This window comes from Bos javanicus, chromosome 25, assembly GCF_032452875.1.
Source record: "Bos javanicus breed banteng chromosome 25, ARS-OSU_banteng_1.0, whole genome shotgun sequence".
Lineage (NCBI taxonomy): Eukaryota > Metazoa > Chordata > Mammalia > Artiodactyla > Bovidae > Bos > Bos javanicus.
The window spans coordinates 25728011-25754965 of NC_083892.1; the positions used below are offsets into that span (position 1 = coordinate 25728011).

Below are 26955 nucleotides of genomic sequence, written 5' to 3' on the forward strand. Positions count from 1 at the left end.
ATCAATCTTTTTTCCCCTTTTGGCTGTGCGGCAAAGTTCCCCAACCAGGGATCGAACCCATGCCCCTGTAGTGGAACCACAGAGCCCTAAGCCCTGGGCCACTAGGAAAGTCCCCAGCGCTATCAATCTTTTTTTTTATAATTTTATGTATTTATTCATTTTTGGCTGTCCTGGGTCTTCGTTGCCGCACGAGGGCTTTCTCTAGTCATGGCATGTGTGCGCTACTCTCTAGATGCCATTTGCAGGCTTCTCATTGTGATGGCTTCCCTGATTGTGGTACACAGGCTTTAGGGCACGGGCTTAGTCATTGTGGCACATGGCCTTTATTGCCCCGCGGTACTCGGGATCTTCCTGGACCAAGAATCGAACCCACGTCCTCTGCATTTGCAGGTGGATTCTTAATCATTGGACAACCAAGGAAGTCCCGCCAACACTACCAATCTTATCAATACTATGATGCAATGTTCCCGGAGGGTGGGAGACAGGAAGTGGAGGGAATGGACGTCAGACAGCTCCATCTTCATCTTCCAGCGTGGGAAGTGGAGATGAAAAGCATGACCTAAAACATGCTACGCAGGAAACATAGGAATGAAAACTACTAATAATCAGCTAAAAGAATGGAAATAATTGTCCCAAAGCAGTGGGAAATGGGAGTGGGAGCTGCCCGTGTTTCTTGATAGAAATGGATGGAGACGTGTAGTGGAGGGGAGTCCTAAAGAATCCAGGGCCCAAAGGAGGGGTTGGCCTCGGGAGAAGAGCCTCCCCACCCCCACTGAAGCTGCTGGAAGAAGTGAGGAATGAGGGGCTGGGTGGGTTTGTGCTTTGATGCTACTGCTACTGCTAAGTCGCTTCAGTTGTGTCCGACTCTGTGCGACCCATAGATGGCAGCCCACCAGGCTTCCCATCCCTGGGATTCTCCAGGCAAGAACACTGGAGTGGGTTACCATTTCCTTCTCCAATGCATGAAAGTGAAAAGTGAAAGTGAAGTTGCTCAGTCGTGTCTGACTCTAGCGACCCCATGGACTGCAGCCTACCAGGCTCCTCCATCCATGGGGTTTTCTAGGCAAAAGTACTGGAGTGGGGTGCGATTGCCTTCTCCAAGTGTTGATAAAAGGAGCCAATGAAACTGCATCTGGTCCACCTGTATTCTCAGTGAAATGGGAACCATGGTTTGAGAAGAGAGGGGAAGGCGGGAGGACCTTGCCGCTCAGAGGAGGGTGCGGGAGCCAACAGCATCAGCATCCCTGGGGGGCTGGTTAGACATGCAGAAGCTCAGGCCTCACCAAGATCCCTAGGAGAGGCACAAGCAAATTAAAATTTGAGAAGGCCTGGTCAGAGAGAGTGGGGAAGGGCCACTGGCAGCCATACTGGGGTTGTGGGGTGGCAGCGAGTGCCCCTTGAAGACCATGAAGGGAAACTCTCTACTTGGTGGGGGACCCTCGGACCAGTGCTGGCTTGTACGGTGCAGGCAGAAAGCAGGTGATGGTTGGCATTTTGCCAGGCAGGTTCTCCAACAGGAAAGCTGGGCACAGCAGGGTGGAGATGAGGGTGCCAGGGAGCAGCCATGGTGATGGTGTGCGGAGCCCAAGCAGGGCACGGTGGACCGTCATGGCAGAAGGGGGCTGATGGGTGAGAAAGGGATGGGGGCCGTGGACTGGTGGCCTCAATGGGGTCAAAGAACTATTGCTTGTGGTTACCAGATGAGGATGGAGAGGGAAACACGGAGGGAGGTGATCAAAACAGAATCTCAGAGCGGGTGGGGTGTGGGATAATTACATGGTACGGGATGTGAGCCTCAGAGGTGGAAGGGAGCAGAGAGGGTTAAAGGTGTCAGAAAAGGCCAGAGAACCGAGAGGCTGAGATCTCCAACCTCCATCTGAGGTTTGAACTCCGAAGGTCTAGTGATGGTGAGAGGCTGATTCCTTTGCCCTGGGCGTGGCCGTGCATCAGGACTTCTGAAAGCTCCCAGTCAGACTAGAATGTGCAGCAGAGTTTGAGAACCACGGGTGTGGACAAGGAGACCCAGGTTCTGACAGAGAGAAAGACACAGGGGAGTAGCCGGAAGGCTCCCTGGGGCTGGCATCGCTGATGGTGTCTGACCAGGGGGAAAGGGGAAGCCGGGTAGGGGCCGCATGTGGCAGGTGAGAAGGTGGAGATGTTGTGGTCTTCCCGCTGGAGAACTAGATACTGAATGTGCGCGCGCACCCGTGCGTGCGTGCAGGCGCGTGAGACAGAGAGCCAGAGACAGCGAGTCCGGCGGCTGGCGAGCCCTTCGTCTGTCCTGCACTGCGGCGAGTCGGCCACTAGAGGGAGCGCCGCGCCCGCACTTGCCGGGACGGCCCCGCTCGTTCCGTCCGTCCGTCCGTGATGCTTCGGTCTTTTTCTGACAGATTTTATGTCCAAGCTTAGATTCTGCAGGTATATACCCCTGGGTTTAACTCCAGGTCCCGCTACTTTTAGGCTGCGTGACTTTAGCCAGTTACCCGACCGTTCTGTGACCCAGTTTCGTCCTCCGTACAGCTGTGACTCTGACCTGAGATGGTTCAGAGGATGAATGAGGTCAGGCGTGTGAAGCGCTGCCCCACACTGGGCGATGGCTAACCCGATCTGACAGTGCCGGAGGTTCTGCCACCGCCTCTGTCTCTCTCTGCTTCTCCTGCAGCCCCTCAGCCCAGCCCTGCCCAGCCTAGATCCAGGGGGAGAAACAGGTCAACTTCTGGAATGTTCCAGAGCAGAGGCAGAGTTAAGGGTGGCCTGTAAGGCAGGGACAAGCCTGGGTGCCTCCCTTTCCTGCTCAGTCTTGCTGGTTCTCTTGTTTGGGAGCAGACCTCACCCTGTGGCTCATTCCTGGCCATGGTCTTGTCCTTCTGATCCCAGGCCTTCTCCTGCTCCTCCAGGCACCCAGGGGACCAGCAGTTGCCCTTGCCTGGCAACCATATTATCCTTAAGAAATGTCATTGTTCTGGTGCCCCCCAAGGGCTCAGAAGGGGTGCTCCATCCTAACTGCCCCCATCCTTCCAGGATCCTGCCCAGACCAGCCAAGAGCTGACCTACGAGGCCGCACCTCGTGGAGAAGTGTCTTCATGTATCTGTGTTCCCAGGCTGGCCGAGGCCGCTGGTGTGGAGGTCATGGTGTGTAGAAGACCCACAGAAGCAGCCCCCCTTGTCTTAAACTCGGTTCCTCAGAGGGGGTCTAGCCTTCCTGACTTTTTTTTATCAATGATTTGCCAACATTTTACAAATCAGATCCAGGTTTCTAACTTCTCTTGGAAAATTAGAAGCTCTGAATACCTGAGTTCACATTCCCACGTGACAGCAATGGGCCACAGGGGAGGGGAGGCCACCACTTAGATGGGCTAGGGCTCTCCAGCTCACCACTGTCCCCAACCCAGGTCATGCACCCCATTCACAGTCCCTCCCTGGGGACAGACTCTCAGTCTGTGACTCCATGAAAGGAGAACTGTGCCCGAGAGGCTTCATGTACCTTGTCCATGTTGCAGCCAGTGCCCCCAGGCAGGCAGAAAGGCAGAGGGAGAGGGGTAGGGTCCCAGAAATGAGAGCGGACATGCAGGGGCAAGGAATCCAGGGGCCAGAGAGCTGCTTGGTGTCCTCAGCTGTTGGTGGAATTTCACGGTCCAGAGGCTGAGGGCAAATCACACACACACACACACACACACACACACACACACACCCCACTGTCCAATCTGTCAGCAGATGCTGTCACTTCTCATCACTTCTGTTCCTACTACCTGGTCCCTTGCTATCTTGTTTGACTTCGCTGGGTACCGGAGCCTCCTCACTTCCCTTCTTGCGCCGCCAGAGGGAGCCTGTTAAAACCTATAATCCACCTCCTCCCTCCTCTGCTCAAAACCCTCCAAGGACTGCCAGTGCTCTCAGAGTCAAAGGCAAAGGCTTACTGTGGCCCTGGATGAACTTTCCCCATCACCTCTCATCTCCTCCCAGGCTCCATCAGCCTCATTGTTCCTGGGCATCCCAAGCATACACTCTGGCCTCAGGGCCTTTGCACTGGCTCTTCCCTCTGCCTGGCCCACTTGTACCTGCCTGTCTGCCCTCATTTCAGCATGGCTCCCTTCCTCCCTCACCTCCTTCAAGTTTCTGCTCAAAAGGAGGCTTCTCTGTGAAGACCTCCCTGCTTTATGTCTTCCCTCCATTAATCCCTTGAAGTATGGTCCTTTATTCACATACCCTGTTTCTTGTCTTCTCCCCTCACTACAATGGACGAGGGCAGTGATTTTTCTGTTTCGTTCACTGCAAGTGTTGCCTGGCACATAGGAGGCACTTGATAATATTTGGTGATTGAATGGATGAATGAACAAATATGTGAAATGAGGGCAGTAACAATCCCGGTAAGCAGAGTGGCTGTGAGAACTCAGTCAATATGTATCATGCAGGGCCCCAAACTTGGGCTCTAGTGCTCTGTGGTTGGTACCGTAGAAATTTTTCTTTTCTTTTCTTTTTCTGTCTGTGCCATGCAGCTTGTGGGATCTTAGTTCCCCAACCAGGGATTGAACCCACGCCCTCAGGTTAATACAGAGTCCTAACCGCTGGACTGCCAGGGTATTCCCAGCAGCTTGCCATTCTTCATCATATCACCTTCGAAGTGTAAGTGAAGTCTGAGTAACAGTGGCACATGTGAAACTTCCCTGGTGGTCCAGTGGTTAAGACTCTGTGCTTCCACTGCAGGGGGCACAGGTTCAATTCCTGGTCGGAGAACTACGGTCCTGCATGCCACAGTCAAGGTTGATGTGCTTGGTCTGGCAGCGGCCCGGATACCAGGAAGGTTCACGTCAGGTGTGCATCAAGGGGCCCCAGGCATCCGTGATGCCCAAGGCAGCATCATGTTCAATAGCAAATATAGAACACTGTTGCGGGCAGAGAGAGGGGCTTGGGTGGGAAGGGAAAGCTTCTCTCCCGCTCTCTAGACAAGAAGCCTCACATTCTGTAGCTGGCCCTTGTGTCAAGGACACACCTCACAAACAGTATATACTCCAGCCATGGGCACTGTTGCTGTTGTTACTCAACGCCCCACGATCAGAGGGAAATAGTGCCCAGCAAGAGAAAGCCCCCAGGCTCCCGGGCCAGCCGCTGCTGTAAGCAATGGGTGGAGGACAAACCACACCCCTTCCTCTCGGCCTCAGTTGCGCATCTGTGAGCTGGGAGAGCACCAGGAAGGTTTCCCTCTGAAACCTGGGGGACGTGTGGGTGGCAGTCATGGTTTCTGGTCAGGGACTGTCATGGCTGCTCTGCTAGGAGCCTGGTCGGGGCTCATTTTCAGCCTCCATCTCCGAAATGTTCAAAGGGGGGATAGAGCTTTAACCCCTGAGGGATGGGTAACAGGGGACCAGGTTTTTGATGGGGACTTCAACCCAAGCATCAGTAGCATGCATGGCCCGTAACTTCAGAAGGTGGCCGCAGACCCTGATGGCCAGTGCGGGCCCTGGCAGTGGCCTTAGCCCAGTGGAGGCTGCAGATCTGATGAAAAGGGGAGGCGCCCAGCACTTTGCCCCCGACCCTGTGTCCTGCCTAAGCCCCCATCTCTCTGGAGCCACTAGGATTGGAGCCATTCTGCCAGATCCACTTAATTAGCCAAGCTCATTAATTCCCACAGGCTTCTCCTCCCCACCTAATTAACTGACTTAATTAGGGCTTGCAGGCCTGGCTCCACCCAGCCTCCCCTCCTGCTGCAACCCTGCCCACCTCCTCGAGGGCCCTGGCGCAGCCCATCCTCTCATCCACTCAGGACTGGGAACCGGTGGGGGCCCAGCACTCAGGCCTCCACCCAGTGCCCCTCCCTCTGGTAGGACCAGCCCAGTGCCTCTCCCCGGGCTGCAGCCCAGGAGCAAAGGATTGGAAACCGAGAGTGAGAGGTGGCTGGGAAGAGGGATGCAGGTGAGATCAGTGGGATCAGGTGAGAGGAGGCCAGGATGGTGGGGGCTGGAGAGGCTGGGCAGCCAGGTGGTTAGGGGCCTGGACTCCAGAGCCGGCCTGGATTCGAGCCCCAGCTAATGGGTCAGCCTCGGCAACCTCTCCCCTCCCTGCATCTCGGATACAAAATGATCGCTCACCCACACAGTAAGTATATTATGAGGTTTAAACGAGTTCATATGTTTAAAATGCTTCAAATCTGGCCAAATCTGTGTTTGTTAAATAAGTAGGAGGGGCTGGAGGAGGGGAGGGGACAGGCAGAAGGGGCCATCCCCAGGGGTCAGGGAGACCCCCCCACCCCCAGGCAGGCTCTGGGGTGCAGGCAGTGGACTGGGCCTGGGAACTGCAAGCAGGGCTGCCAACTAGGAGGGACCCTTGGCCTGTTGTTGTTGTTGAGTCGCCAAGTCGTGTCTGACTCTGCGACCCCATGGACTGCAGCACACCAGGCCTCTCTGTCCCTCACCATCTCCCGGAGTTTACCCAAGTTCATGGCCATTGAATCGGTGGTGCCATCCAACCATTTCATCCTCTGTTGCCCCTTTCTCCTCCTGCCCTCAGTCTAGTGAAACCCTTGGCCTGGGAGAGGTTAAGAGGACAAGTAGCAAGAAGGGCACAGGACAGGGTGTCCCGTTCCTACTCCAGGGGATGGGAAAGGCTGGCCTTGTTAGCGCAGGACTGCCATGGTCATGCCCCAGTTTCTCCACCTGGGGATGGTCTAGCCTTCTGCAAGCACCTGGCACACCCTCGATGCTTGATAAATGTCTAGAGACTCATCCCTGAGCAGTGAGGTGACACAAAAAGATGCTCAATAGCCTTCACCTCCCTGGGGACCAAAGCAAAGAAAGCGGGCTGAGCAGGCAGCAGGTAGGATGCAGATTAGACCTGAGGTGGGACTTCCGGGGTTGAGGAGTACAAGATCCGGAAGGTGTGAAGGAGAAAAAGTGTGTCTGAGCTGCTGAGCGGACTCCTTGGGAGAGATGGGCAGTCATCAAGGATCAGAAGGGAGTAAGATGAGGCTCTGAACACTGCGTGGCCCTTTACCTGCTTAGCTCAGAATCTGACATTTATTGGTGTAATTAGTATAGAGATTCCCACCCCCACCCCCCACTAGACTGGAAGCTCCTGAAAGCAAGGATTGTCTGTTTAGCCCACCTTTTTATCCTGCTACCCTTTTACAGTTGTTGTTGTTATTTAGTCACTCAGTCCGAGTCTTTTGCGACCCCATAGACTGTAGCCCGCCAAGTTCCTCTGTCCATGGTATTTTCCAGGCAAGAGTACTGGAGTGGGTTCCCATTCCCTTCTCCAGGAGACCTTCCAAACCCAGGGACTGAAGCCGGGTCTCCTACATTGCAGGTGGATTCTTTACCCCTGAGCCATCAGGGAAGCCCCCTTTATACAGTAGGTGCCCACGAATAAGTGTGAATGTGCGAATGGACGCATGCATGCAGGAACCAGAGGTTCCTGATGCTTAGAGGGAAGTGGACCACATGGCAGTCTAGGCTCCCACCCTGCATGCTCAGCTGTGACCCCCCAGCTCCTCACATGACCCCAAGAACAATACCCTAAGGAGACAGGAGCTGGAACTCCCAGGATTCCAAACTCCTGCTCCTGGACACACTGAGCTCCCTCTGAGAACCTCCTCAGACATCCTGGGTTGCTGAGCAAATAGTTATTATGGCAGACAGAGAGGAGAACCTTTCACTTACACCTGCATCCTTAAACACTTTAGAAACCCCCATTTACACACAGTTTACACTTGGGGGTGTAAGTGACAGAGACTCTATTTCAACTGACTTCAGCACGAAAGGGACTTTATCAGGTTACAAGACTGAAAAGTCCAGGGACTTCAGGCATGGCTGGATCCAGGGGCTCAAATGATGGCATGTGGCTTCTGATACTCTCCATCTCTTGACTGTTCTCTGCTATGTTGGCTTCTTCCTCTGGGAGGTTCTCCCTGGTGGAAGCAACTCCAGGCTGACATCCCACCCTTTTTCAGTGCAATAGTAAGTTCTGGCACATCAGCCTGGCGTGGATCACAGACCCATCTCAGAAACAATCACTGTGGTCAGGGGGCTGGCATATGCTAATTGATGGGAGCTGGGGTCACAAGCCCAGCCCTAGAGCTGAAGAGGTAAGCCCCACCTTCAGAACCCCTAGTGAGTATGGAAGGTATGTCAAGGAATGTGAGTCCCCAAAGAAAAATTGAGGTTCTGTTGCTAAAAGTGAGGGACAGATGATACAGGGTACCAGAATTCCACTCCAGTTGGAATAGGTGGGCATCAAGCCAGCCTCAGGGCCCTGTTCTAAGTGCTGGTTATTTGTGGCAGACATTGTCCCTTCTCTGCCTGTGTCTCCTTGGAATGCATGCATGTTCATGCTTAGTCGTGGCTGACTCTTTGTGACCCCATGGAGTGTAGCCCACCAGACTCCTCTGTCTATGGGATTCTCCAGGCAAGAATACTGGAGTGGGTTGCCATTTCCTCCTCCAGGGGATCATCCCAACCCAGGGATCGAACCCAGGGATCGAACCCAGGTCTCCTGCTTGGCAGGCAGATTCTTTACCACTGTGCCACCTGGGGAGCCCCAGGTCTCCTTAGGCCCCTTCCCCACTTCTACTCACGCATCCTTGCCTCTGTTCCTGAGTACCTGCTCTGTTCCAGTCTGCTCTGCCCATGTCCACAGCACAGTCTGCACCCCCCACCCAGCAGCTCTCACCAATGACTGACACGAGCCGGGATATCATACGTGTTCCCTGTATGTCCGTGCATGTTCTGCACTATCTCTGAGAGCTCTCCAGTGGGTTCACCTCTAGTTGCCCGCAGTGGTAACTTGTCACTGCCTCCCTGACTCTTTTCTCTACCCTTCTACCTGGGATCACCTAACAACAACAACAACAAAAAACTGATCTCAAATTCCTGGTTCAGGGTCTGTTTCTAGGAAACCCAAACTAGGACATCATCAAAGCCAGCCCCCTCAGGGATGCGCACCAGACCGCACTGGCTTCCTTCAGAATGTCTACGTTCCTGAGGCAAGAGCAGAGATTGAATGCGCTCTGAGTAGCCTCTGCTCCGAGGATGCTCCCTGGTCCCCCTGCAGTAAGTGTGACAGGGGAGGGGCAAAGACCTATCAGATCCTCAGGTCACAACCTCCAGGGAAGCAGCCACATCTAGCCCTAAGGGGCCTAAGCATCCTGATCTCCCATGAGCAGTAGGGACAGGTATCGGGGGCCCGGGAGCCAAATGTATTGGGTTGCCCAAGATGTTCATTCGAGCGTTTCTGTAACCTGAAGGAACTTCTTGGCCAACTCGAGACTACCCATTCCCATGACCCTCAGAGATCACGTTGTTGTTATTCAGTCTCCAGGCTGTTTCTGACTCTTCGCTACCCCAGGGACTGTAGCACACCAGGCTTCCCTGTCTCTCACCGTCTCCCGGAGTGTGCCCGAGTTCATGTCTATTGAGCTGGTGATGCCGTCCAACCATCTCATCCTCTGTCACTCTCTTTCATCTGCCTTCAGAGAGCGAGAGATGAGATCATTTCAGATAGCTCTTAGACCTGGCTTTAGAAAACAGAATCCCCCAGTGAAAAAGTTCTTTTTTTCTTCTCTCTCTCTTTTTTTTTTTAAAAAAAAAAAAAAATTTATTTGGCTGCACCAGGTCTTAGCTACAGAATGTGGGATCTTTAGTTGCAACATGGGGCATCTAGTTTCCTGACCAGCGATTGAACCCAGGCCCCCAGCATTGGGAGCTCGGAGTCCCAGCCACTGGACCCCCAGGGAAGTCCCTTTCCTCTCTTTTCCAGATCCCATTTAAAAGCATTCCCAGGTAGTAATTTTTATTTTGAAAAAAAAAAAGAAAACAGAGAAAACGGTAACCCTGTGCCTATCCATAACTAGAATCAATGGTAACATTGTATTGTATTTGTGTCAGATGTTTCGAACAAAAAAAGACTAAAACATAACAGATAAAAGCGAATTCCCATGATCTGCCCCAGCCCCAGTCCCATTTCCTGGATTCCATCCCTAAAGGGCAACCACAGATGTCTTCTCAAATCAGCTGGCATGCTTTCAGCTGCAAGGGACAGAATTCCCTTCAAAGCAGCTCCAAGTACAACCCAGCAGCTCTGCGATGTCATAAAAAGCGGGTTCTTTCCTCTCTGTACTTCCCGTCTTCCTTGGCATCCCGCTGGCCTCCATCACGGAGTTGTATTTCCACCAGGGAGGTGTGGAGCCCGTCAGGACTGTTGCTGAACACGATGTTTCTCACTTCGGAATATATTCTCCAAAAAGGTGATGAGAGATTCAAAGATCCATGGCCTCCAGCTGCCATATGTCCTGGACTGTTCTGCCGCCTTCTCTCTGATCCATCGTGGGTTCTGGTGGATTCATGGTTTTCCTTATCAGATACAAATTGACTTGTGTCTCCCAGTGGCCCTGAATGTTCCCAGTCCTGGCTGTGAGCAGCTTCGGTGCGCACATGCTCAGTCGCTAAGTCGTGTCTGACTCTGTGAGACCCCGTGGACTGTAGCCCGCCAGGCTTCTCTCTCCGTGGGACTTCCCAGGCAAGAATACTGGAACACTGGTTGCCATTTGCTTCTCCAGGGGATCTTCCCGACCCAGGGACTGAATCTGTGTCTCCTGCATTGGCAGCCGATGCTTTACCACTGAGTCACCAGGGAAGCCCCAGAAGCTTTTGGACCTTTGCCTAAAATGCCGTTGTCTTCAGCATCCTAAGCCTGATCAGCTCTGAGCTACTCAGCCACCAATGCCACCAGGGTCCCTGATCATGCTGCATGAACCAGTTGCCACAAGCAAGGTCCTGGATTTGATGGTAGCCATCCAGGAGAGGAGACTGTCTCTGCACAAGCCGATCATAATGCAGATCAACAATGCAGGGATGTCCTCTGCCTATCATGACTGGGGCCAGATGAGATAAGGAGCACCACAGAACACAGACTACAAGGGCCATCATTGTTCCACTGATGGAGATAATTGATATGGCCAAGACAGTGTCCCAACAGAGCCCTTTCAGTACGGCTGGTAGTGTTACCCAAACTCATACAGTTTGAAACATGATATCGTGTCCCACACTGCAGGCAGATTCTTTATGATCTGAGCCACAAAGACCCTCCTCCTACTACAGGACAAGGATTCTATTTCGATTTCTCTGCTTCCCGCAATGGTAACAGGAACTTCTGACACATCGATGAATATCAAATGCAGCCAACTGGGAAAGTGCATCAATCATCATAAATCCTGAAGTTCCTGGCCTCACTTGGCTCCCTGCGAGATCAGCAAGTGATTGCCCAGGAGAATGAGGACATGTCAACACTGGAGAGGGATATGGGAAAGGAAATCTAAATGGAAATCTCTGTTTTCCAGTGTTTCTTCTCTGTCGCTATGGAGGTCACAGTCAAGCTTTACTTTGTGTTCAAATCACCTCCATCAGACTTCCTGGTGGTCCAGTGGTGAAGAATCCATCCCGCAATGCAGGGGACACCGGATTGATCCCTGGTCCCTGAAGATCTCACATGCTGTGGAGCCACTAAACCTGCGCGCCCTAGAGCCTGTGCTCCATAAGAGAAGCTACTGCAATGAGATACCCCCACACAGCAACGAAGAGTGGCCCCCACTCACCTCAACTAAAGAAAGCCTGAGCACAACAATGAAGGCCCAGTGCAGCCAAAAATAAAATTAAATAAATAAATGAAAACCGCAGCCCTCAAGACCCTCTCTCGCAAAGGCAGCATTTGCTGTGGATACAAAACTGTGAGCGGGCCAAGGTGGATTGTCTCTGAATGTCAAACAACATTTGCAGCATTCAAACAGATGCTCTAGTTCTTCTCTTCAGATACACTACAGTGGTTCAGCCTTCCAAGAAGCGAGCCAAGATGGGGTCAGATGTGCAAGGTACGGGAGGTTGGGGGTGGAATGCTTGAGAAGGAACATACAGAAGGAGCCAGAGGAGGCTGGGAGAACCATTGGATTGCAAGACAGCCGATATTTGGCAAAGGGAAAGAAGGAAGGAATGGGGGATAGGAAATCTTCAACTGCAGTGCAAGGTTAAGAAAGTTCCCACGAAGCCAGTGGAGAGTCCTTGATCTCAAGTCGCCCATCAGAGAAGCCCTGTGTCTCCCAGGAACTAGATGTTTTAGAGTTCCTGCTGCACTCAGTCATCGGCTGGGATGGGCTGGAGGGGATCAAAGGCACCTCCTGTGTGAACTCTGCAGACTCCACGACTGCTGCCCCCAGAGTCAGCAGCCCTGCAGTCAGAGCTCCGGGTGGTGCATTTTCAGGACTGCCCCATCCCGCCCCTCATGCTGCAAAGCTCTTCCATGGGTGCCGTGAGCCTCTCTTTCCAAGCAGAAACTTTCAAGAGGGACAATAGTGGAACGAACTACAGCTCCCCTCCCCTCTCCTGCCCTTGACTTGAGGACATAAATGGTACTCATCTTCCCCACCCCCACCACCATCCATTCTCAATTATCCGAATGCTTAGCTGTCACCTGGGAAGATCTTGGTGGGTTACCTGGTGGTGTGACCTTTAGTTCTGAAGGGTCTCAACTCTGGGTTGCATGCGAAATCGCTTCTGTCATGTTTGACTCTATGGACTGTAGCCCGCCAGGTTTCCTCTGTCCATGGGATTCTCCAGGCAAGAATGTTGGAGTGGGTTGCCATGACCTCCTCTAGGGGTTCTTCCCAACCGAGGGATCAAACCTGGGTCTCTTACATCTCCTGCATTGGCAGGTGCGTTCTTTACCACCAGCGCCACCTGGGAAGCCCAGGCAGGTTAGGGGCTTCTCTGGTGGTCCAGTGGTTAAGAATCCACACTGCAATGCAGCGACACAGGTTTGATCCCTGGTCCGGGAAGATCCCACATGCTGCGGGGCAACTAAGCCCGTGTGCCACAACTACTGAGCCCATGCTCTGGAGCCCGCCAGCTGCATCTACTGAGCCTGTGGCCCTAGAGCCCATGTTCAGCAACAAGCGAATCCACCGCGATGAGAAGCCTGTGCACCACAACTAGAGAGCAGCCCACGTGCAGCAACCCAGCACAACCACAAACAAAAATTACACAAAATGTTTAAAAAGCCAAACTCCTGGTTATCATAACCAATAGATTACTCTGATGGCTCACTGGTTCCACGTGTATATCTTCCTGCTCCCACTTTGTAAAAGCAGCCCTGCTTTTACCTCACTGGTGCTAGACTTATTGGTGCTATTATCAATTTTAATAATTGACCAGGGTACTTCTAATAACTTCTAATAAACAATCAGGGTGGGTGTCTACCACCAGAACAGTGACTTCTCTTCTTACCTGCTGGTCCCAGAACACAGAGTTTCCAGAGTGTCCTGGCAGCAACCATAGCTGCTTAAATTTTAATGAGACCCATGCTGTGTCCCCTAGTAAGAGTTTGCCCCCTTTGGGGACCAGGACTTCCAACCCTGCAGAGCTGGAGGGTGGGGAGGCTGATTACCCACAGTGCATTTTGGCAAACTTAGTAATCACACGCACTCAGTCACATCCAATTCTATGCTACCCCAAGGACTGTAGCCTGCCAGACTCCTCTGCCCTTAGAATTTTCCAGGCAAGAATACTGGAGCAGGTTGCCATTTCCTACTCCAGGGGATCTTCGTGACCCAGGGATCGAACCCATGTGTCTTACGTCTCCTGCATTGGCAGGTGGGTTCTTTACCACTAGCAACCTGGAAAGCCCACTAATCACAGTGGTAGGAATCAAATCCCCAGTTGAAGAATCAGGGAAGGCTTCTGCTGAAAGTGGCCTTGAACAGCACTACCCTTGATAACCATGGCTGGGAACATTTCAGTTCCACCTCTGCCCTTCTCTAGGCCTCAGTTTCCTCATCTGCAAAAAGAGGAAGTACTCTCTAAAAGCTAATGTTCTGGGACTCAGGTGTTAGACTCAGGAAGATATTCCCTTCCCCCTTCCTCCCTCTATAGTCTTCCTCTACGAGCTGCGCAGTAACTCAAACCCCTCCATTCATTTGGGCAATAAGGCCTCAAGTGGAAAGGATTAGAACACAGTTAGGATGAAATCTGAAACACTGGCAGGACAGGGAGGAGAGAGGAAAAGCAGACAGACATAGAGGAGACATCTTCAATCCCCACGCCCCCCAACCACACAGCATGTGGGGTCATCTTAGTTCCCTGCCTGGGGATCGAATCAGTGCCCCTGCAGTGGGAGTGCAATGTCCTAACCACTGGACCACCAGGGAAGTCCCCACGGAGGAGGTAGCTTGGAGGAAAGCTGTTTGGAGTACAAGGAAGAGAAATGTTCTAGACAGAGGAGGCAGAAAAAAAAGAGAGGGGTTCTAGGACGTTCTAGGAACACCAGCTGAGGTCAAGGCCAAATGGAGAAGAGGCAAAAGTAGGAGACCTGAAAGGCTAAGGGTTTTGAATGCCAGGATAAGGTTAGATTTTTTCGGAGGTGGTGGCTGTACAATTGCTAAGTCGTGTCTGACTCTTTGTAACCCCATGGACTGAAGCACACCAGGCTTCCCTGTCCTTCACTATCACCCAGAGTTTGCTCAAACTCATGTCCATTGAGTCTGTGACGCTCTCTAATTATCTCGTCCTCTGCTGCCCCCTTCTCCTTTTGCCCTTAATCTTTCCCAGCATCAGCGTCTTTTCCAATGAACTGTCTCTTTGCCGAGGTATTGGAGCTTCAGCATCAGTTCTTCCAAAGATTATTCGAGGTTGATTTCCTTTAGGGTTGACTGGTTTGACCTCCTCCAAGTCCAAGGGACTCTCAAGCGTCTTCTTCAGCATCACAATTCGAAAGTATTTTCAGAGGTAACAGGAAGTTACTGGTAATTTTATGTCTGAGACTAACCCAATCTACTTTGTACTTTACGGAACTGATGATCACATGGACTTGGATGCTTTTTTAAAAGTTTCGATAGAGGCTGGAGGGAGACAAGGTAGGAAGTAAGGCAATATTCTTCCCGGCAGAGGTTTGATGGCCCTGGGCCAGATTTGGTCCCAAAGAATGTTTGGTGGCTTAGTGGTAAAGAATCCACCTGCCAATTCAGGAGCCCAGAGTTCGATCCCTGGGTCGGGAAGATTCCTTGGAGATGGAAATGGCAATCCACTCAGTATTCTTGCCTGGAAAATCCCACGGACAGAGTAGCCCCGTGGGCAATAGTCCACGGGATCGCAAAGAGTCAGACATGACTTAGTGACTAAAACACCAATGTTTCATTTGACCCATTCAGTATTTCTGAATTTGGGGAATTCGTCTCAAACGTTTAAAAGTTGGACAATTGAGGAATTCCCTGGTGGTCTAGTGGTTAGGACTCCACACTCCCACTGCTTAGGGCCTGGATTCAATCCCTGGGTGGGAAATTAAAATCCCACAAGTTGCGTGGCGTGGCCAAAATTGTATTTTAGAATATGGATTCCCTGCCTGAAAAATCATCTGTCCACACAGGGCCCATGATACTTCAGTTTGCTTCATCTCCACCATTCCCTATGTTGTTACACCTGACCCTAGTCAGTTTGCAATCAATGGCTCTCAAACTTCTAAAAATGGAGAATTCCCAGGCAGACTAGTGATTAGGAGGGTTCAATCCCTGGTCAGAGAACTAAGATCCCACAAGCTGTGTGGCACAGCCAGAAACAAACAAACTCAAGCTTCTAGAAGAACAGAGAGGTGTGGTTGGAAAGAGTATGCTGGGTGGACAGATAGGAAAGGTGCCGGGGGTGTTAGGGGTTTTCTCCTGGGGAAACAGTGTCGGTGAGGCTGCATGGATGAGGCTGAGAAAGAAAGGAAAATAGAGCCTGGGAGGGTGAGCTGTTCCCATCTCATCTCCATCCTCATCCACCCCACTTCCTTCCAGGTCATCAATTTCCAGTTACCAAACAGACAGTGGGTAATGCCTTTGCACATGCTGCTGCCTGGAATCCCCTTCCCTCCCTTCTATCTGGTGAACTCTGTGAATCTCAGCTGCATCTCATGACTGGCTACTGCCTGTTTACAATAGGGGTCGAAAACGCAACCTGGGCTGACTTGACCCTGAAAGCCCCAGTTTACGACCTCTTTCCTAAGTAGGATTTCCTGAGTTAGTTTCTCTGAGGTCCTGCTCGGATGGATGGATGGATGGATGGACGGATTGATGAATTTATATCGGATTGCAGAGCTTAGATGTTTCCCTCCTTGAAAAAGACACAGGCTCCGCCCCACAAGAACAGACTGGGACAGTCTGAGACAGTCTGGTCCCGCAGGGGCCTGGAGGCTGGACCAGGTGACCCTCTCAGACTCCCCCGAGTCCTCTCTAACCTCATTCTCGCCCCCTTGTGGGCTCTGACCTAGAAAAGACGGGAATGAAGGAGAGAGCAGCAACCCACGGGCGCTAGGACCCAGCGCGGCCGGAAGGCGGGGTGGGGGCGCCGCGCGCCACTCCCTCCGCGCGGGGAAAATCTGCGCCCCGCGGCGCGCGGCAGGAGGGCGCGGCGGGAGGGCGAGCGCGCGCCGGGGTTAGTGCGCGTGCGCGAGGGCGCGCGCCAAGCGGGGCGGACAAAGGGGCGGGCGGTGGCGCGCGAGCCGGAGGGCGGAGCCGCGGGCTAGGCGGGCAGGTGCGCGCAGGCCGGAGGGCGGAGCCGCGATGCCGCGATGGAGCGCTGCCCGGGCGGGCGCCGGGGCCGGGGCCCAAGCACCGGGCGGAGCGCGAGCCGGAGCCGCAGCCGGAGCCCGGACCAGGCCGGGGTCCGGGACCGCGGGGCCGGGCTGCTCGTAGCGGCGGCGACGGAGCCCCCCAGCGGTTGAGGGGCTTCCTCCCAGCTCCTGCCGGTGGCCAGGACTCAGCAAGCCCCCGCAGCCGGGGAGCGCGGGGATCCCCCCCGACCACATCCAGGACCCAGAGACCTTTAGGAAAGCGAGTGGGCCCCCCAGATCCAACAGAGATCGACTCCCCACCCGGGGAAAACGGAGACTACCTCCGTATTCAGAAGACAGCGACCTCCCTGCGGTTCCGCGGACTCCCCCTCTTCAGTCTGGGCCCCCACAAGACCTAGAACGCAGTGACCCCCTGTCCGGGATTGTGGGGACCCCTTCTCAAGATCCTGGCCATTACAACTCCACACCTCAAGACACGAAGATCCAGCTCAGAACGCCCCTAGATCAGGGGTCTTAGATCCCCCGATTCCGGCGCACAGAAACCCCAAATCTAGGGACCCGAGGACAGCAAGAGCTATCCCTCACCAGCAAGAGGCTTCGGAGACCCCCACTGAAAGCTCCAGGACCGGGGCGACTGAGCCCCTCGCGGCCCCTTTCTCATCCCGGCCCATGATCGTGGCGCCCTGAGCCCCCCGGGCCGGGCTGACGACGGAAACCGAGACGGCGCCCAGGCCCCCTGCCGCGGCGTCCCCGCGGCCCCAGCTCAGGTAAGCCGGGCCCAGGTGAGGGGCAGCAGGTGAGTGGCCGCCGAGGTCCCTAGCCCTGCAGGTGGGGAAGGAAGTATGGGGTGCGCACGGCCCCCTCCCCAGCGTCGCCATGGAGCCGAGGCTGAAGGACGTCTCTTTGTGTCTCGCTTGGAGGAGCCGCCCCCTCCTCCTCTCCCTTCCCCCACCCCCCACCCTAGCCCTGGGGTTCGGGCACAGCTCCCCAGACCGCGGGGGAGTGGTGGCAGAGACCCTTCGGCCGCGAAGAAGGGAGAAGAGGGTGGGGAGTCCACCCCCAAAATCGCGAGCCTGGAGCTGTTGGGACCCTTGGTCCTTGGAGGATATACACCCCTCCCCCCAAGGCCAGGCTGAGTTCTCAAGTGAAGTCCTCTCCTGGGAAGAGAAGATTTGGGGTGTCCACAGGTGAGGGGGTCTGCAGTGGGTGGCCCTAGGGTGATGGCTGGGGCTTTGGGTGTGTGTCTTTGTCTGTGAAAGTCAAGGAAGGGGTGTGTTTGAGAGAATGAATGGGATTCCCTTCTTTTCTCTATGATCCCATTGCACCCCCCCCCACCCAAACTACAGGGGACCTTGGGGGATCTTCACCCAGGCCATACTTTGTGCTCCCTGCAGGACAAGGAAGGGGGAACAAGCCCTTTCTAAAGTGAGGCTCTGGTTTCTGGGGAGGGGAGGAAGTCTGGATCAAGGAGCCATTTCAGGTCAGGGCACCTTTCTGTCCCCATTTGCCCCAGGGGCAGCAAAGCCAAGGCTCTCCCTTGTCCTCCTGACCTCCGGGATACCCAGGGCCAAACCTCAGGTGGGGTCAGTGTGTCCTGGACAACCAAGGAACCATTCTAGGTTCCGGCTTCAGCTTTACAGGTGGTGTACAAAGCAGTATCCCCGCCCGGCCATCAGTGCGGTCCTGAACCCCAGCCCCTGCAGCTCATGGGAGGATGAGAGGCCCGGGGGATGTTTTATCCTGGAATTCTGGATCAGAGGTCCTGAGAAGGGACGGGACCGTGCAAGGGAACACACGGAGCCACTGGGGTTTCTGCCAGCCTCCTCTCTCAGCCCTCTGCAGGCGAGCAGTGATGCTGAAGAAGGTACGACTCTGGGTACAGGTAGCCTCACCAGGAGTTCCTTTGTTCACTGGTTCATTCAACAAACGTTTTAGCTAGTGTCTGTGAGGTACCAGGTACTGGAGTCAAGGTCCTTTTTCCCACTTCATCCCCTTTCCTGATCTTTCCTGTTCATCACGTCTCTGGGCTGTTCTCAATTTGCCCGTACTTGGTTGGACCAGTTGAGGTGGGTCTGGTCAGTTCTGATCCCACACCTGAAGCATCTGAGCCTGGGTAGCAGGTTCCTCTTCTCCCCGCTTCCCAGTACCAAGTGCCCCACCCCTACGTGCTACTGGTGTTGACTTAAGGGGTGGGATGTGGCCAGCAGGAGAAGAGGCTTGGGGGCTCCAGGTCAGACCCCTGGCGGCCCCGCCTTCAAATTCAAGGACAATTGAGACAGCCCCCGCCTCAGCTCAGGCTGTGGGGGAGCTGATTGCCCTGAAGACTGGGTGACCTTGGGCAAGCATGTGGCATCTCCCAGAGAGAACGACAGCAAGGCACTCACTCTGCAGCAGGCAGGGTGGATGTAGCTCACACCTGGGCCCGCAGAAGTATCCAGGTGTGCCCTCTCCATCTCTAAAGGAGCTCCTCTTCCCTCACCGGGTTCCCAAGAGCCCAGGGCCTTGTCAGACAACCCACCGGCAAAGAGTGGAGTCGGCGGCTAAATGAGTGGAGATTTGAGTCACTGTGACTAGGGAAAACCACCAAGAGACCAGAGGGAGACAGAGAGTAAGCTTTCCCGGCCAGGCTCACCTGCGATGGCTCCCCATTGAGTCTGGAATGAGCGCCATCAGAGCCCTTTGCAGTGTGACCTGAAACCACCTCCCAAGCATCACCTCCCGTTCATTCCTCACTCTCCATCCTCTACTTCTGGCTCATCTCTGTCCCCCAGCTCCTTCCTTCCACCGTGTGTTGTTCCCCCAACCTGAAAAGCCCCACTGCAGGATGGCTCACGGGCAGTTCTCTGTCTCCACCCTCCCCTTTTGCTCTGACCTGGGCTGGCACAGAACGGAGAGCAGAGCTGGGCTGGGCGATGGTTGGTGGCTGTGAGAGTGTATCTCCACCTCGAGACTCCGAGCTCCAGGAGACGGGACCAGGTCTGTCCCCAACTCCCCGCAGCATCGGCTTTGCCTACCCCAGAGCCCAGCATATTGTACAGCACATGTTGTCAAACACAATTTCTCGACACATTTTGTTGATCCAAACAGTGTTTTTCTCCTGTTTGTTGCCAATGTTAAACAAACATGCAGTGTCACATACAAATATTGATTTGGGGGTCCTCTTGAAAAATGCTGTGACAAGCCGAGACCAGAGCTGAAGAATGACGACCTCCTTTAGATGAGCTGTCATCATCTAGCTGGCCCCAGGCCCCACCTGGCCTGTTCACTCATTTACATGACCTGCTGGGCCCTCTTGTAGCATCTAGCTTTGCAGGCCTAACGTAGAGGCCAGAAAATGTTTGCTCAGCGGGTGACCTTTGTCTCTGTATATCTGTGCACTCAGGTCTTCCCTGCCACCCGCGTGGCCAGGTTAGAACAACCACAGAGCAGCAGCTCTCCAAGGTCTTTTAGGCCAAGAGATGAAGTGAGCCTGAATTCCTCCATTAGCCAGAAGCATCTCCACCCTGGTCTCACTTTACACTCTGGGCCCCATCTTATGCCCCTTCCTCTCTTCTAGAAGGATTCAGCCAGCAAAATCCTGTTGTAACTGTCCCACATGCCCCAAGAGCAAAAGTCCCAGGTTCTAGACCAAGGTCTTGCTGAGGCCTCGTGGGGGAGGACTGCACTCCGGGCCTCAGTTTCCCCATGTGTCAGGGAGGAATTAGACTAGAAGTTCTGTCAGCTGTAATCTTCCTCCTTGTTCTAACACTCTAGGACTGAATCTAAGTTTTGGTCAGGTAGGAGAGGTCGGGCGGGGGGCAGGGGGGGGCATCATGCCAAAGTCATGCAAAAATATTAACCTACCCTAAACATTGAGGAAACCAAGGGGTGATACTAAGTAGCTGCACAGGGTGTGCCGTCTTCCTGGATGAAGGTCAACAGCATCCTGAGGCCAAAGGAATCAGCGGAGCTCTGTAGTTGAGCTCTGGACTTCTGGGGTTTGAATCGCCGCTGTGTGACCTCAGGCAAGTCACTTAACCTCTCTGAGCTTCATTTTACTTATGTGGAAAACAAGGATACTACCTACCTCAGGGTCAGCAGGGGGATTAAGTGAGCTAAAGCATGAAAAGGGCCTTGGACAGGATCTGCCAGGTGGCATTACCACCAAGGGTTACTCATCCACTTGCCAATGCTCTTTCCAATAGGAGCCAGTCGTGCTCAGAAACTATTCTTGATTTTCCTATTGGGGAAGCCAGAGGGCTTTTGGTACTCACCTCAGGAAAGGGGAGGTGGGTGTTTGAGCAGTTCTGTGTGGTGCTTAATGACATGCCCCTGCTACGGGTAGAGGTAGGGTGAGAGTCGAGTGTGAGGGGTGGGATCTATGTTAGCTGTAGCTGAGGTCCTCTTCCTGACCAGAGCCACTTTCCAGGTGAGGTACTTGCCAGGCTTGTGTCCCCAGACTTCCTGTCCAGGCAGATGGGCCTCTGGCCAGAGCCAGACCAGCATCTCCAAAAGATGTGTTCTGCTCCAGGCTTCCCCCTCCCTCCCCGACTTCCTTAGTCCCCCTTCCGGTCTCAGAAAGCTGTGGCATAAAGCCTGGTGGGGCCCTAAGAGCACCTCTCCTCTCCTGTCCTTCTTCTCCCTATCCTCCCCTCCCCCCACCATATAGCTTGGCCACAGCCTGAGAGGGGACAGGTCTAGACTCCCAGCTCGGCCCCCATTCGGGGAGCCATGTAATATCAGGGTTCAGGGAAGCATTTTTTAGTGTCAAGTGTCCCACGCCGGTCTCTGGACATCCCCTCTCCCATAGAAGGGAGAAACAGCACCTCATTAACCCAGTGTGGGGATTTGAGCCCAGCCCGGTGAACTCCCAAAGGTTCGTGTGAAACTAACATCAGACCTGCCTCCACGCCTCTCCGGCTGTGTGACCTTGGATGAGGCAGTTTCCTCCATCCTCAGTTTCTTCTGATGAAGAATGGGAATAGTACCAGCTCCTTCCTAGTGTGGGGAGCACTTTTAGTGGTGCCTGCTACTTAAGTGTTTGCGTATGACTTCTGCCACCAGCTGCAGGGTCCGCGATGAGTGGGTCCAGCCACTGTGACTCCCTTCCTTGTGGCCTTAGCCAGTCCTGGGAGAGGCAGAGAATGTTCCAGCTGCCTCTGCGTGTTTTGATGACCCTGAGGGGCAGGGATGGGGACTGGATAGTGGACAGGATAGAGCCTCCTCCTGGTGAGGCCCTGTAGAGGCTGTACTGATCCCCACCTCAGGATAGCTCCTCATCTGATGGGCCCGCAACATAGCAAGAAGGCGTCTTTTTCTCTCAAATTGGGGGCCCACAGTCCTAAGGCAGATCAGATCATCCCACCCTGAGAGCTCAGGTACCTGCCAGCCCAGATCCTACGTGTCTCCAGGAAGTGCAGTGGGACCCGCAGTTAACAGGGGTTAGTGGCCAAAAGCACAACTTCTCGACCCGCTGTGTGACCCTGGGCAAGGTGCTTAGCCTCTCTGTGCCTCAGATCCCTCAGCTACAAAAAAAGGGGACGAGACTAGTCCCTGACTTGTAGCGTCATAGTGAAGATTCAGTGATGAAGGTATGTAAAGCGCTGTGAATGGCACCAAGTACCCTCTATGCTTTGCTGTTAATATCAGCCCCCTGAAGCCCTGAGCAGAAAGGGAATGTTAGCCCCATTTTACAGGTGAAAAAAAAGGGGGGGTTGGGGTAAAGACCTGTACTCAAGCGTCCATATCTAGGATTCAGAGAGGATTCTATCCATCCTTCCATCATTCACACACAGCGCACAGGGCATGGCCAGACAGAAGGAACCAGCAGAAGCTAACTTGGGCTCTGGCCGTGCTCCTGGACACACTGCCCTCACACCTCACTTGGGGCCACAGCTGCTGAGAGCTGCAGCACCGAGGAATCTTCGAAGGAGGTCTGAAAGGCTCCCCACTCCTTCCTCTCTCGGCCCCTCCAAGGACAGTGGTGGGATGCTGCTGGCCTGAAGGGGTCTCTGAGTGTAGTCGGGTCAGGTTCCTGCTGTCTCTTGGCCTCTTGGGGCCTGGCGCATGGTCTGGCTTCAGGAAAGTTTTGCTCTGGTCCAGAGACTGGCATGCATCTTACTCGGAGTGAAAGGCAGGTCCTCACTGCGGCCTCTGAGGCCCTGTCCACTGTCCCCCACCCCTTACCTCTATCTACCCTCCCCCCTGGCCCTTGTCCCTTGCCGCCTGCTTCAAGCCCTGCCGGCCTCCTCACGGTTCCCTGAACACACCAAGCACAGCACGTGCCTCTGCCAGGAGGACTCTTCCCCTACAAGATCCACAGTCTCCACAGGACTTGCCTGGGTGTCCAGTGGCTAAGATTCCAAGCTTCCAGTGCAGGGGGCCCGGGTTCGATCCCTGGTCAGGGAACTAGATCCTGCAGGCTGCAGCTAAAGACCCCATGTGCTACAGCTAAGACCCAGTGCAGCCAAATAAATAAATATTAGAAAGGAAAAAGACTCCCAGGCCCACAGTTCTCCACGTGCTTACAACCTTCTCAGTAGGGCCTTTCCTGACCCCCTCGTCCCCTGTCCTTCTACAGTTCCATTCCCCACCCCCAGCATTTCCTTGCCTCTCCCTGCTTTGTTTTTTCATTTAGAACATTGCACTATCTGACTTCTGTCTCTTACTTAACCTTTATCATTGTCTGTCCCCAAATGAGAATGTAAGGTCCTTGAAGACAGGGCTGTTCGTTTGGTTCATGAATGTATTCCAGCTCCAGGCACATAGTAGGTGCTCAGCAAACATCTACTGAATGTTCTGGAGCCAGGCAGAGCTCTGTAAGCCATGCCCTAACTGCGTGCCACTGGACACGTCACTTAGTTGCCCCTTCTCTGAGTCTCAAGTCTCCTGCGCAGTGAGGGATATAATGGGAGCAGCAGGAGCAGCTTCTCCTAAAATGGTTGTGAAGTATGAATGAGTCAATATGTCTAAAGTACTTTAGGTGGTTCATAAATGTCAGCTATTATTAATAACACTTTAACCCAGACCACTATTAACCCTATTTCCTGACAAGGAAATGGAAGCTCAGAGAAAGCAAATGACTTACCCAAGTGACTTCATGGCAGGGTGTGGTGGTGACCTGGTTCCACCCAGGGGGGACCGAATCTGGGCTCCAGGTTCCCAAGCTAGGCTGCATCTCCCCTTCCATCCCTCGCTAGGGGTCAGGGCAGGGGGGCACAGGGAGGGCGGGGGAAGGGTTCAGCTCTTCAGGGAGCCTCTTGCTCACCCACCCAGCGACCGCCCCCTTCCACTGGTGGCCAATCAGCCAAGGACCCTGAGGGCCAGGCTGCCCGTGTCACCCAGCAACAAGGCTCATGCCTCCTCTCGCACCCATGGGGGCTGCCACAGGTAGGTTGGGAACAAGGAGGCCCAGGGCTCCCACCTCCCCTCAGGGCCTGGCTAGAGTGCCTATCCCAGCTCTGGGCACCAGCTGCAGGCAGGCGTAGCACAGACTATTAATAACCACCAAGGCTGTGCCCTGGGGAAGGGGCAGACCGCGCCAGCTGGGCGGGAGGCTGAGGCAGAGGCTGGAGCCAGAAGCAGAACCTGGCAGCACAGGGAACCCCAGGCCGCCCCTGGTGGGGAGGGCAGCGGGAAGCAGGTTGTTGGCAGCTCCTGCCGCTTGATCTCGGGTCAGTCTCAGCTCTCCCTCTCAGTCTCCTCACCTGGGAAATGTGGTGATGGGCTACGTGATCTCCAAGGTCCCTCCTGGCTCAGGCAGGTCTGGGGGGTGAGATTTAGTAGAGCCAGCATGGCCCCCATGTCCAGCCTAGAAAACCAAGACGCTCAAGATGGTACAGCGTCTTCAGGGTCCAGGATGGAACCAAGGTCTCAGTCCCCTCTGTGCAGCAAATTCTTACCAAGCATCTGCTGTGCCAAGCACTGTAGGAAGTGCCCCTTTAATTCTCACAGAAGCCCATCATGTTAAATGGGCGTTCTCATCCCATTTTACTGATGGACAAACTGAGGCTTAGTTAGGCTTAGGCAGGGGATACAGCCAGAATATGCACCATGAGGGGAAGATGAAAAGATCTGAGAATATTATCCTCTTCCTCTTGAGCCGGAACAGAATGTTTGGTGGAGTCTATTTGTGTCAAAGGACCAAGGAGAGGGAGAGGACTTCCCTGGCCTCTCTTACGGGCTTCTCGGGGCCCTGACATTGTATGCAGAAGTGTATAGGTGGTGGCTGGGGACATTTTTCAGGGTAAAGAGAACTGAGACTTTGGTGACCCATGAAGGAACATGAAATAGCTCATTTCATAGATTGGAAACTTGTGCAGAGCAGGGTCTGGGGGCGGGGCTGCACAAGGTTCCCTGGGCATGAGCAGCAAAGGCTGGAGCTTTCCCAGGCAATTCACACTTCTCTTTTTGGGGTGAGAGGACCCAGCTCTGGACCGCCCCCCACCCCACTCACTTGCAGTGGATGGGAGAGCCCACGTGTGAACTGATTTCTGCCCTGGGGTAAAAACCAGGAGGGTCAGGGATACCCTTCTGAGAAGGTGTTAAGTGGCAGAGAACCAGACTGGGGCACTGGCTGTGGGGGTGGAGGGGGGAGGGCTCCCCTCGGGGGTGAGTGTCAGGGGGGTTCCCAGCTCCCCTCGCTTCCTGAGCCTGGGCCAGCTCCATGTGGTGATTCAGGGCAACCAAGCTGGGCCACTCTTCCCCCCAGGCCCCTCTCTGGGGACACCCACCCCAGAGTGCTGAGCCTGGATGAGTGGGCACCATTTCCCCTCACACTCTCCTTTGGGATTGTCTGCCCCCCTAACCATGCCTGGTTCCTTATATCCCCCTAGATCCAACAGGACTGTACCCAGTGAAAATTTAATTCTCACCCTGCCCCTGGTCATTCAGTTCCCACTTCTTTCCCCAGACATTCATTCATTCATTCACCAATATTTATTAAGTTTTCTACTATGTGCCAGGCACTGTGCTAGCTGGGGATACAGCAGTGAACGAGACCAGCCTGACAGAGTCCCTGCCCTCCTGATGCTTACATTCTTGTGGGGAAGAGAGACATCCACAATAGACGTTATGTTAGACAGGGCTATGCTCTGCTGGGGGAGAAAGTAAAACAGGAAAAGGGGAGTGTGGTTGGATAGCACTAGTTGAGAAGGTGCTGTTGGAACAGAACTTGGAGGAAATGAGCCATGTGGATGTCTGGGGGCAAAGGGAACAGCTCCCGGCTGGGGAGCTGGCGTGTTCAGGGAACAGCAGGGAGACCAGTGTGTCTGGAGCAGCAGGAGGGATGAGACAGGTCAGAGGGGTAAATCAAGGGCTGTTGTAAGGACTTGGACTGAGATAGGAGCCCCTGGAGGGTGATGAGCTGGGGAGTAGTGTGGTCTGATTGGGGTTTGATGGGCTTCCTGGCTGCTGTGTCAAGGAGAGGTTGAGGGGGGTAGGGAGCAGCAGCTGAGCCCTGATGATGGCTCAGAACAGTGGGAGTGAGTGCTGAGGATGGTCAATGAAGACACCTTCATTGGTGTCTGGTTGCATCCAGAGTTACTTTATGCAAATGCAAGCAAATAAGAAACTCATTCCTGTTTCCCCCCTCACTTCAAAATAATGTACTAAACAAAGTGATGTGGCGGCCCAGAGAGAGCCAGGAAGCTGGTGGCAGCTGCTGTGTCCCACAGCCCTCTCCTGATGACTGGGGTGGGCCAGTGGCACAGCCCCCTGAGGGACTTCAGGCTCTGTATAGAAATCCTGGATGCACTCATCCTTTAACCTGGCAACCCACTTCGATCCTACAGACACACCTGCACACTGCCACAGGACTTATGTACAAGGCTGCTCATTGTTCGTGGCAGCAAAAGGTTGAATGTACACAGTCAGCATCTATCAGTTGGTTAAATAAACGGCAGTGTCTATATCCATGGGCTTCCCAGGTGAATCAATGGTAAAAAAATCCACCTGCAATGCAGGAGATGTGGGTTTGATCCCTGGGTCGGGGAGATCCCCTGGAGAAGGAAATGGCTACCCACTTCAATAGCCTAGGAAATCTTGTGGACAGAGGAGCCTGGCAGGCTACAGTCAATGGGGTCGCATTAGATTGGACATGACTTAGCAACTAAACAACAACCTAAATCCAGACATACCTTTTCATGCCCTGGGAGCCTTGGTCTGTCAGCAGTTCCTCTGTTCTGCAGTCCAGCCTCCTTGGACCTCCCCTAGCCTTGCATTTAATGCCAGCCAGCCCGGGTGCTGTCCACACCTGTGGTGCTGAAGCTAATGGAGCTGGAGGGAGGTCTGGGCTGCAAACCAGAGACCAAAGATAGGAAAAGGGAGACAGAGCAGGAAGCATTCAAGGTTCAATTCCCAGCTCTGCCTCTTACCAGCTAGGTGACCTTGGGCAAA

The 26955-nt window shown here is 54.0% G+C and overlaps 1 protein-coding gene across 2 annotated transcripts in view; it reads left to right on the forward strand.

Annotated features, from left to right (window-relative positions):
- SBK1 (SH3 domain binding kinase 1) overlaps positions 1-26955 on the forward strand; it is a 54054-nt gene that overhangs the window by 11187 nt on the left and 15912 nt on the right. Inside the window, exon 1 of one of the 2 annotated variants that reach the window (XM_061401500.1) lies at positions 12900-17348. The exons of the other annotated variant lie outside the window; for it this stretch is intronic. The gene's annotated coding sequence lies outside the window, so the exon portion shown is untranslated. Of the gene's footprint in view, positions 1-12899; positions 17349-26955 lie in introns of those variants that run through there. 2 annotated transcript variants of the gene reach the window in all.